Below are 12,233 nucleotides of genomic sequence, written 5' to 3'. Positions count from 1 at the left end.
TGCTAATGGATGGGGTTGTGTTCCTGTCTTGCTAGTTGTTTGGCATAGGGTGTCCAGCACTGTAGCTTGCTGGTCATAGAGTGGAAGTGGATCTTGGCATTGAGATGGAGATCTCTGTGAGATTTTCACCATTTGATATTACGTGGAGCTGGGAGGTCTCTTGTGGACAAGTGTCCTGAACTTGGCTCTCCCACCTCAGTGGCACAGCCCTGCCTGACTCCTGGCTGGAGCACCAAGAGCCTGTCCTCCACACAGCTCAGAATAAAAGGGAGAAAAGAAAGAAAGAAAGAATAAAATAAAATAAATGTAAAATAAAATAAAATAATTAAAAAATAATTATTAAGAAAAAAAAATTTTTAAGTAATTAAAGTAAAAAAGATGGATAGACAGAACTCTAGGACAAATGGTAAAAGCAAAGCTATACAGACAAAATCAAACACAGAAGCATACACACATACACACTCACAAAAAGAGAAAAAGGGAAAAAGTATATATATATATATCGTTGCTCCCAAAGTCCACCTCCTCGATTTGGGATGATTCATTGTCTATTCAGGTATTCTATAGATGCAGGGTACATCAAGTTGATTGCGGAGATTTAATCTGATGCTCCTGAGGCTGCTGGGAGGGATTTCCCTTTCTCTTCTTTGTTCGCTCAGCTCCCAGGGTTCAACTTTGGATTTGGACCTGCCTATGCGTGTAGGTCGCCTGAGGGCACCTGTTCTTCGCTCAGACAGGATGGGGTTAAAGGAGCAACTGATTCGGGGGCTCTGGCTCACTCAGGCTGGGGGAGAGGGAGGGGTACGGATACGGGGTGAGCCTGCAGCAGCAGAGCCCGGCATGACGTTGCACCAGCCTGAGGCGTGCCATGCATTCTCCCAGGGAAGGTATCACGGTTCCTGTATCTCCCTGTATCACAGTTCCCTGGCAGTGGCGGACTGCACAGGCTCCCAGGAGGGACAGTGTGGATAATGACCCATGCTTGCACACAGGTTTCTTGGTGGCTGCAGCAGCCTTAGCGTCTCATGCCTGTCTCTCGGGTCCGTGCTGTTAGCCGTGGCTCGCGCCCATCTGTGGTGCTCCTTTAAGTGGTGCTCTTGATCCCCTCTCCTTGCGCACCAGGAAACAAAGAGGCAAGAAAAAGTCTCTTGCCTCTTCAGCAGCTCCAGACTTTTTCCCGGACTCCCTCCCAGCCAGCTGTGGCGCACTAGCCCCCTTCAGGCTGTGTTCACACTGCCAACCCCAGTCCTCTCCCTGACAGCCGACCTCCGAAGCCCGAGCCTCAGCTTGCAGCCCCACCCGCCCCGGCGGGTGAGCAGACAAGCCTCTCGGGCTGGTGAGTGCTGGTCGGCACCAATCCTCTATGCGAGAATCTCCCCGCTTTGCCCTCCTCATCCCTGTGTCTGCGCTCTCCTTCATGGCTCCGAAGCTTCCCCCCTCCACCACCCGCAGTCTGCGCCCGCGAAGAGGCTTCCTAGTGTGTGGAAACCTTTCCTCCTTCACAGCTCCCTCCCACTGGTGCAGGTCCCATCCCTATTCTTTTGTCTCTGTTTTTCCTTTTTCTTTTGCTCTACCCATGTACATGGGAAGTTTCTTGCCTTTTGGGAGGTCTGAGGTCTTCTGCCAACATTCTGTAGGTGTTCTGTAGGAGTTGTTCCACATGTAGATGTACTTCTGATGTATTTGTGGGGAGGAAGGTGATCTCTGTGTCTTACTCTTTCGCCATCTTGAAGATCCTGTTCCCTCATACTTTTTTAGAGTCAGTCTCCTCCCCCACCAAACCTCAGATGCTACCACAATCCTGATTAATTTCACCTCTTTTAGAACTCCATATAAATGAAACCAGACTACCGGTACTCTTTTGTGTAAATTTCTTTCATTTAGCATGGTTTCTTGAGATTTTTACATGCTACTGTGTTTATTGATAATATCTTCATTTTTATTGCTGAACAGCTTTCCATCATATGAATATGCCTTACTTTTTTAATCCATTCTGTTGATGGCAACTTGGGAAGTTTTCAGTTTTTATCAATTTTGCTTAAATCTGCTATTAGCTTTCTTGACAGTTGGTGCATGCATATGTTTTTACTACTCTTGGGTAAATACCTAGGATTGCAATTGTGGGGTCATATGACAGAGGTATCTTTAGGTTTATAAGACCCTGCCAGATCCTTTTCTCAAAATGATTATAACTTCTAGTTTTATTTTCTTGTTAAGTTCTAATTTAGAAATTAAATTTTCCTACTCATTCCCTGGTAAAGGAGAGGTCCACAGTAAAAAAAAAAAGGCATTACACAGCAGGATGACTCTGGTAGTAAAGCCGGTCCTTTTAAGACAAGAGAGAGGGGATATGGGGATATATGTATACATATAGCGGATTCACTTTGTTACACAGCAGAAACTAATACAACATTGTAAAGCAATTATACTCCAATAAAGATGTTAAAAAAAAAAAGCCAGCTAAAACATTAAGAAATATACCTCCACTGATGATGCCTGAGATTTTGGCTTTCACAGTTTGAACAGTGGGCATCATTTACTTGGTGAGATGGGGAAGACAGGTTTGACATGGGAGTAATCAAAACAAAAAAGTCAACTTCATAGAAACAGTAGAATGGTGGTTGCCATGGGCTGGGGGTAAGGGAAATGGGAAGATATTGGTTGAACGGTACAAACTTTCAGTTATAAGATGAATATATTATGCAGATTTCATGTATAGCATGGTGACTATAGTTAATATACTATTATATTGTATACTTCAAATTTGCTAAAAGAGTAGATCTTAACTTAAGCATTCTCACTACCAAAAGAAGGTAACTGTATGAGGTGATGGATGTGTTAATTAACTTGATTGTGGTAAATATTTCACAATGAATATGTATATCAAATTATCTTGTTGTACACTCTAAATAGGTATAATTTTCATTTGTCAAGTATACCTCAATAAAGTTGGAGGGAAAAAAAGGTAAAAAAAAAAAAAGATGCACAAAGACTGAAAGCAAACAATCTTATACAAAAGTAAGTACATGTTATTTTTAAGAGGTATTTAATTTGAAATCACTATGTAGAATACTCTAGAATCTTATTAAAAATAATATAGCCTTTATTCCTATGAAGACAAATAAAGCATAACAACATTTCTTTAATTACATTTACTTAAGTGTTGGACATCATTATGTACTCTTTTGAACCAAACCTAATTTAAACCATAATTAAAATGAAATTTATTTTTAATATAGACCCAGTGGCATATATCAGTTTCCTAAGGTTGCCCTACCAAACTAATAGATTATGTAACTTAAACCAACAGAAATGTATTGTCTCACAGTTCTGAAGGCTTAGAAATCTGAAATCAAGGAAATGGCAGAACCATGCTGTTTCTGAAACCTGTAGGGGAAAATTTTTCCTGGCCTCTTTCCTACTTTCTGGTTGTTTGCCAACAATCCTCAGCATCCCTTGGCAGCTTTAGCACTTCAATCTCTGCCCCTATTTCACATGGTAGTCTCTCCTAATGCATTTGTGTCTCTTCTCTTCTTATAAGAACACCAGTCCTATTGTGTTATGGCTCACCTAATGACTTCTTAACTTGATTACATCTGCAAAAACTTTATTTCAAAATAAGGTCACTTTCATGGTTACTAGTGGTTAAGACTTCTCCATATCTGTTTAGGGGTCACAGTTCACCTCATAACATAGACCATATGATATTTGATTTATTTCCCATTGTGGATAGGTGTGATATGGTGACAATATTTAAATTTTAGTCATTTCCTTCTTAAATATCTCAGGATGTTTGATGATGTAGAAATGATTTGACTGTTGGAATAATAATATATTTTGCATTTTGATAGAAGATTTTTTTTATCTCCTTAGTCTAATAGCTTTAGAAGCAATCATATAGAAAGTAGATTACAAAAATGACTGTTTCCTTCAAACTCTTACATAAAAACACCAAAACCAATAACAACTCATTTCACAAAATCAGCAGAACTTTACTCACTGAAAAATAGCAGCTTAAAGAGTGAACTTGTACAACTCTGCATCAAGAAAGCCTATTTGCCAACAAAAAATATTTGGGATAGCTGAAAAACAACTTTTATTTTTGTTTTAATATGATACACTCAAAGATTATGCTTATTAGCTATAGTTCTAGCAAAGCCATTCATTTTCTCTCTTGCTTCAGACTAATGGAAGTTTCACATCAAGAAGATATGGGGGCTTCCCTGGTGGTGCAGTGGTTGGGAGTCCACCTGCCGATGCAGAGGACATGGGTTAGTGCCCTGGTCCGGGAAGATCCCTCATGCCGCGGAGCGGCTGGGCCCATGAGCCATGGCCCCTGGGCCTGTGTGTCCGGAGCCTGTGCTCTGCAACAGGAGAGGCCACAGCAGTGAGAGGCCCGCGTACCGCAAAAAAAAAAAAAAAAAGAAGATATGAAAGCTCCTAAAAGTACTTAAATTCCATAAGGAAATAGAACTTCCTCACCTTGTGTTATTTTGAGACATTAACCTATTATCAACTCAAGTTTTACTTGCAATGCTTACCATCTGTTCTAGTAGATAGAAAAAACACAACAGACATATAGAAATCTAGTAGATAGAAAAAACTAGTAGACAGAAAAAACATGACAGACATATAGAAATTAAATGTGTTATAGCAAAAGTGAAAAAGAAAATATACTAATTACCTGTGAATCTTGGGCAACATTATAAGTTCAAGACAGAATATTTTTTTTTGTTCTGTATACAGAGGGTAAAAATGTAATAATAGCCTGCATTACAATATGCAGAAACTGAGGGTCAGTGTTATGTAAGGTAACATATCTAGATAAGCCCAGAGACTTGAATTTGATTGACTTCTTTTAAAACTCTGAAGGTTAGTAATTTTACTTTAAAAAAAATTCGTACTTTAACCATTCTCCAGAGTTTATCTACAAGGTTTAGTTTTAAGTCCCAGCTGTATAAAAGACTGAGTTAAAATAGAGAGAAATAGTAATAATATCTTCAAATGCAATTCTATCATAAGATTCTAATTTTATCTAATCCTATGGGCACAGTGCAGCTAGTGGTATCCTTTAAAGAATTAACAGTTTATAAGTGTGTGTAAGTAATTCCATTAGATTCTAAGTCTTGTATTTCAATTAGGAAATTCAGAGAACCCAGCATGGTTTGTAGGCTGAAAGGTCAGAATACAGATGTAATCAATAAATAATAATAACAACTTAGAACATTTACCTTAAAAGAATAGGTATGCCTCATAGCCAAAACAATGTTGAGAAAGAAAAATGGAGCTGGAGGAATCAGGCTCCCTGACTTCAGACTATACTACAAAGCTACAGTAATCAAGACAGTATGGTACTGGCACAAAAACAGAAATATAGATCAATAGAACAGGATAGAAAGCCCAGAGATAAACCCACGCACATATGGTCACCTTATCTTTGATAAAGGAGGTAAGAATATACAATGGAGAAAAGCAGCCTCTTCAATAAGTGGAGCTGGGAAAACTGGACAGCTACATGTAAAAGAATGAAATTACAACACTCCCTAACACGATACACAAAAATAAACTCAAAATGGATTAAGGACCTAAATGTAAGGCCAGACACTATAAAACTCTTAGAGGAAAACTTAGGCAGAACACTCTATGACATAAAACACAGCAAGATCCTTTTTGAACGACCTCCTAGAGAAATGGAAATAAAAACAAAAATAAGCAAATTGGACCTAATGAAACTTCAAAGCTTTTGCCCCCAAAGGAAACCATAAACAAGACCAAAAGACAGCCCTCAGAATGGGAGAAAATATTTGCAAATGAAGCAACTGACAAAGGATTCATCTCTAAAATTTACAAGTAGCTCATGTAGCTCAGTATCGAAATAACAAACAGCCCAATCCAAAAATGGGTAGAAGACCTAAATAGACATTTCTCCAAAGAAGATATACAGATTGCCAATGAACACATGAAAGAATGCTTAACATCATTAATCATTAGAGAAATACAAATCAAAACTACAATGAGATATCACCTCACGCCAGTCAGAATGGCCATCATCAAAAAATCTAGAAACAATAAATGCTGGGGAGGGTGTGGAGAAAAGGGAACCCTCTTGCACTGTTGGTGGAAATGTAAATTGATACAGCCACTATGGAGAGCAGTATGGAGTTTCCTTAAAAAACTAAAAATAGAACTACCATACAACCTAGCAATCTCACTACTGGGCATATACCCAGAGAAAACCATAATTCAAAAAGAGCTGTGTACCCCAATGTTCATTGCAGCTCTATTTACAGTAGCCAGGACATGGAAGTAGCCTAAGTGTCCATCGACAGATGAATGGATATAGATGATGTGGGACATATATACAATGGAATATTACTCAGCCATAAAAAGAAATGAAATTGAGTTATTTGTAGTGAGGTGGGTGGACCTAGAGACTGTCATACAGAGTGAAGTAAGTCAGAAAGAGAAAAACAAATACCGTATGCTAACACATATATATGGAATCTAAAAAAAAAAAAAAAATGGTTCTGATGAACCTAGGGGGCAGTAAAGGAATAAAGACGCAGATGTAGAGAATGGACTTGAGGACACGGGGAGGGGGAAGGGTAAGCTGGGATGAAGTGAGAGAGTGGCATGGACATATATACACTACCAAATGTAAAATAGATAGCTAGTGGGAAGCAGCCACATAGCACAGGGAGATCTGCTCTGTGCTTTGTGACCACCTAGAGGGGTGAGATAGGGTGGGTGAGAGGGAGGGAGATGCAAGAGGAAAGATATATGGGGATATATGTATATGTACAGCTGATTCACTTCATTATAAAGCAGAAACTAACACACCATTGTAAAGCAATTATACTCCAATAAAGATGTTAAAAAAAATAGAATAGGTATGTACGTTTAAATTAAATTGTAAATTCTCCTGCCTTCATTTGTTATTAGAGCAATATAACTGAAATTAGTTCCACAAGGCAAGAGAATTAAAATGTTAGGAGTTACAATGAGAGTACTGGAAAAAGATGTGAGCAAAGAAAAAAGGGAAGTAAAATTATTATCAGAAAACTAAGGAAAAAAAGTTTGAAGCTTTGCTCTATGAGCTGATGACAAAAGCTTGCAGCTTCACAAAGTGAGAAGAGTTAAGCCCTCAATTCCTTTCCTCAGGGTAAAACTTGTCATTGTTTCTTGATCTCTTAGCTTTCATTCCCCATACCACCATCCCTCAAAACAAGCAGAGGTAGCAAAACTGTGTCAGCTTTTGAGATCACTGGTTGGCTTGGAGTCTCGGATTTCCTAATCTCTTGAAAGCATAGAATAGATCAGGCTAGAAAAATAAATAAATAGCTAAACAAACAAAAAGACTGTCCCTGTTGCCTCTCTCCCATTGGCAGTTTCCTACAAAACATAGATCCTTGTACAGCAGAGGCAATAAAATTCTCCTAAAGTTTATTTACAACTTGACTTTTTAAAAAAATGTTCAACTTTATGTGAACAGATGTGTCAAAGCTTATATTTATTTGAAGCATTTTAGAAAACCTGCGTTTATTCACTTATTTCAATTACCAGAAAGTTTAAATCCATGTGTATTTACACATTGGAACAAAATATTGATTCAGGAAAGAATAATTACAATGAATATTAATGCTATGTTGGGATTGAGACAAGAAACAGTTTTTATTCAGATATGATTAATCCTAAAGTTTCATAAGTGAATAAAAAAGATTAATAAAATATTATAATAATACAGAGCATAAATCATTTTCTCTTTGAAAGTTGACAGGAGTTCATGTTGCTTATTCACCTATTGGTAAATAGGTAAATATTCTTATAAATGGTGTATTTTTAATCAAATCTAAGATTCCATCCATCATAAACCTCGATAGTACCTTTTTGTGGAAAGTTGCACCAATGCCCACAGCAATTTAGAATGAGGCTTGATTGGAGAAATATTAAAATGAGAAAAAGCTTGTTTTGACAAGAAAAGAAATATGATGTGACATTTTAGAATACGTTTCTTTATTTTTTATTTATTAAAGTGGAAACACTTTGCAGCAGGATGGTACAGTCATCCTGTGGTATAGCACTCCATCCATCAATATAGAAAAAGCAAATGAAAGTAGAGAAGATTATGTCTTTCAAAAAAATGAAACAGCCATGCAAATACTATACCATACATTTGGTGAGACAGTACACAAACATAAAAGCAAAAACACTTCTGTACGAAGAAACACATCACTCATTAAATACAATGTATCCTAAATGGTACTAATTTGTAATTCATAATAATCACAGTATGCTGATTGGAACTTACTTTCTACACTCTAAAAGATAAAAAAAGGTTTTCCAAGCAAGTTGATAATATAAACAAGGAAATCATTTATCCTACTTAAGAGTGAAGGTCAGCAGACTTTTCAAGGTTTGGCAACAGTATTGTTAAAAAACAAAGGAGCTCATGATAAATGATTCCTATCTTGAAAAGTACTGAAAAGACTCCCGGAGATACAAAGGCCAGCTTAACATGACCTGTTTCCTTCGTTAAAGCTTTGAGATCGTCAGACTTCTCACTGTTAGTGAGGTCCCGAGTGTGGATGAGTTAATGAGGACCTAACATTTACTGCTTGATAAAATGTAAAGGGCTGAGGAGTAGAATTAAAAAGAGCTACTGTCTTTCAATGCTCCCTCTTGCCCTCACCAGATTAGATTTGGTGTCTCTGAGTCCCAGTATCACACAGCAAATATTTCATTTAGAGCAATTGGCCCACTGTTTTGAATTGATTTAATTGTTCTTAGAGCTCCCTTTTTAGACTGTTAACTTCCCTATTTTAGGATCATATTTAATATGACTTTTATATCTCAGTGTAGTGACTGCCTAGAGTATTGTGGGTGCTTAAAAAGTGTTGAAATGACTTAAAAATTGTTATTTTGGGTTACTTATGAAAATAAGCTTCATAGGAAGTTCTGGGTGGTTTTTGGCAAAAAAAAAGGTGACTTTCATTTGAAGTTCATGCTAGTGGCATTAATTTGAAATTATGAAATAAAATGAACAAAGAATAGTAATGCTTTTAAATATCAGGTCTTGTTCTTGATTTGGAAGAAACATTCAATTTTATATTATTAAAACAGTGCATGTGTTTTAAAATAACACAAATTTTTTATCTACTTCTGTCTTTCTCATATAGAAGCAGATAGTAGCTCTGTTCAGTCCTGGACATGGAGGGGAAGTAAATTCTTCTGCATCTTGTTTCTATATTCCTCTGCTTGAAATTTCCAACTTTGCCTAGAGGGACCTCAAGTATCATTTGTTTCCGGGTTTTACTGAGATCTCAGTGTTATGGATGGAGATAGTATAATCTCCCACTTGATTTGATAGTGTTATGCATTGCAACTTTACTTTATACTCAGTCCATGAAATGCAAGTACAACTGAGTTTCCACAGGAATTCAGAGAGGGAGAGAGAGAGGGCCAGTGCTCCATGGCAGATAATACTAAATAAAACCATAAAATGCAATCTAATGTTTTTCAATAACAGGATGTTGACAAGCTGCCTATGTATGGAATTTGAGGATGCTCAATAGTTCTATCACTTCTTGTATAAAACAATCACTTCAAATCTGTTCTTACCATAAAAGAACAACTCTTTGTCTTTCCCACCTCATTTCTAAATTCACACTTTGTATATTTAGACAGGCTTTGATCAATTTCTGGTCAACTGGTTTAAATATCCTCATTCAATTTCATTATTTTAATTTAAGAGATGGTGGAATTTCTGAAATATATGTATTTTAAAAATCTCAGGACCATGTCTTGATGGTTAGGAGCAGACAACTAGTTTCTGCTATAATTTACTTTCTAATAGAATACAGTATGTTTTCCTTCCATGATAGGTATTCTTGATGACTTTCATCTCAGTGTGAAGCTCCTGTCAATTCTTTTTTTTTTTTTTTTTTTTTTTTTTTTTTTTTGCGGTACGCTGGCAGGCCTCTCACTGTTGTGGCCTCTCCCGTTGCGGAGCACAGGCTCCGGACGCGCAGGCTCAGCGGCCATGGCTCACGGGCCCAGCTGCTCCGCGGCATGTGGGATCTTCCCATACCGGGGCATGAACCCGTGTCCCCTGCATCGACAGGCAGACTCTCAACCACTGCACCACCAGGGAAGCCCTCCTATCAATTCTTAACTAACAACAAAGGAAAAGAATAGAAAAAAAAAAAATGAATGCACGGGAAGTAAAATGCCATTTCACACTGGGTGCTTTGTAAATGTGAGCCAACTCACACAAATCCTTTAGGCATAAGTAGAAATGGAGCTGAGCCAGAAGAGAAGAAACATGTCCAAATAGAGAAAGTTTGCTCAGCAAATTGAAATTCAAGCCTGAAATTGAAAAGTTTGAGTTAAACCTACTGCAAAGGGCACAATTCATCCTTTACTCATTTTTTTCCTAAAATGCAAAGTTTATTAAATATTGATTTTTGTTACAGATTCTTTGCATATTTTTAGTCTCTCCTTCCACTTAATCTTCTGACATAGTAATTGTCACTCAGGTAAGTGAGAATAAAAACATAATGCTAAATATCTGAACAATTTCATCTGAGTTTACACACAGAAGAAGTAAAATATACTGTTCTGCGTAATTACAGTTCAATATGTAAAATATAATTTGGTCTTATTGTCCCAAAGCAAAAACCTTTTATATTATTGCATAATACGTTTAATGAAAAACAGTTTAGGCATAATTTGGAAAACTTTTACATTAAATACTATGTGATTTCATTATTTGAGCTATGACTATCAAGCTCATGAATGTGAAAGTGTTTTGTAATCTGAAAGTTAGATCTGATATAGAAGAAAAGATTAAGTTTTAACAAAAGGAGAAGTAGAGTTAATAATACATTAAAAATTATTTGTCCCTTGTGACCCAACTTGAAGCACAAATATAGCTCTCTCCATTTCTAAATTTTGACTGACATTGTCATTTCCTAACATTGGTGAGATACTTTTTCAGGTAGAACTTTACTGGCAAAACTCAGCATACTCTGTGTAGACATATGTTTTTGTATCCCTATAATATTTTTGTTCTTCATGACTAATTAAATGGAATATTTTATAGTTAGTAACCATTTGGATTTTCGTCTTACTGAAAGTCAGCTATAACATAGTGATTTTAGACTTTGCACTTTGAAACCAAATCTCACAAGGCTACACACTAACTAGTAATGTGTGAAAATTCCATTTCTTCATATCCTCACAATATTTAATTCTATTGAACTTTCTAATATCAGTGAGTTTGTCTTCAAAGTTACTTCTTTGGATTTCTTTTTTATCCTTTGTCCATTTTTATTAATTTCTTTCTCTTTTTTTGCTTCATTTACTAGAGATAGTCTAATGTTCTAAATATTAAGTTCTTATCAGCTTTTGTGTTGCAAATGTATCTTTACATAACTTTGTCCCTCAGTGAATAGAAATCATTGTTTTGAAATAGTTACCCCCATCTGTTTTTTGTCTTTAATGTTTTTCACTCTTTTGGGCTCTATACCGCTTTTCTCTAAACCATGACCATAAGCATGCTGCCCTGCATTCTCTTCTATTAGTTGTATTATGTATTTATATATTTATGCATGCATTTATCTATTTATCACTTACATCATTTATCTGTCTTTACCTTTATATTTTTCTCCACATAGTGAACCATTGTTTTCTAACATCATTTACTTTAAAATTCATTAATCTCCACTGAATTTTGGTGCTACATTTATCATATATCAAGTTATTACATGACCTCCCTCTCTATTCTGTTTCATTTATCTGCATTAGTAACATAATGTTTGTATTAATATGGCTTTATAGTATGTCTAAATAGATAGGATGAGCAATCCCAACTCTTTATTCTTTTTTTCTCAAAGTTGAGTTCGATTTTCCTAAATCTCCTAAGTTAAAAAACATAATCAGGGCTTCCCTGGTGGTGCAGTGGTTGAGAGTCCGCCTGCCGCTGCAGGGGACACGGGTTTGTGCCCCAGTCCGGGAAGATCCCACATGCCGAGGAGCGGCCCGTGAGCCATGGCTGCTGAGCCTGCGGGTCTGGAGCTTGTGCTCCGCAGCGGGAGAGGCCACAACGGTGAGAGGCCCGCGTATCACAAAAAAAAAAAAAAAAAAAAAAACATAATCAAAGGAACAGCACACTTGCAAATCTCGTCAGGATCAATTCTATCTTTTAAAAATAGACCCTTCTTCTGGTTTCTGAG

The sequence above is a fragment of the Neophocaena asiaeorientalis genome, unplaced genomic scaffold (assembly GCF_003031525.2).
Source record: "Neophocaena asiaeorientalis asiaeorientalis breed wild unplaced genomic scaffold, Neophocaena_asiaeorientalis_V1.1 scaffold335, whole genome shotgun sequence".
In the NCBI taxonomy this organism is placed as follows: Eukaryota; Metazoa; Chordata; class Mammalia; order Artiodactyla; family Phocoenidae; genus Neophocaena; species Neophocaena asiaeorientalis.
This window is presented reverse-complemented; position numbering follows the sequence as displayed.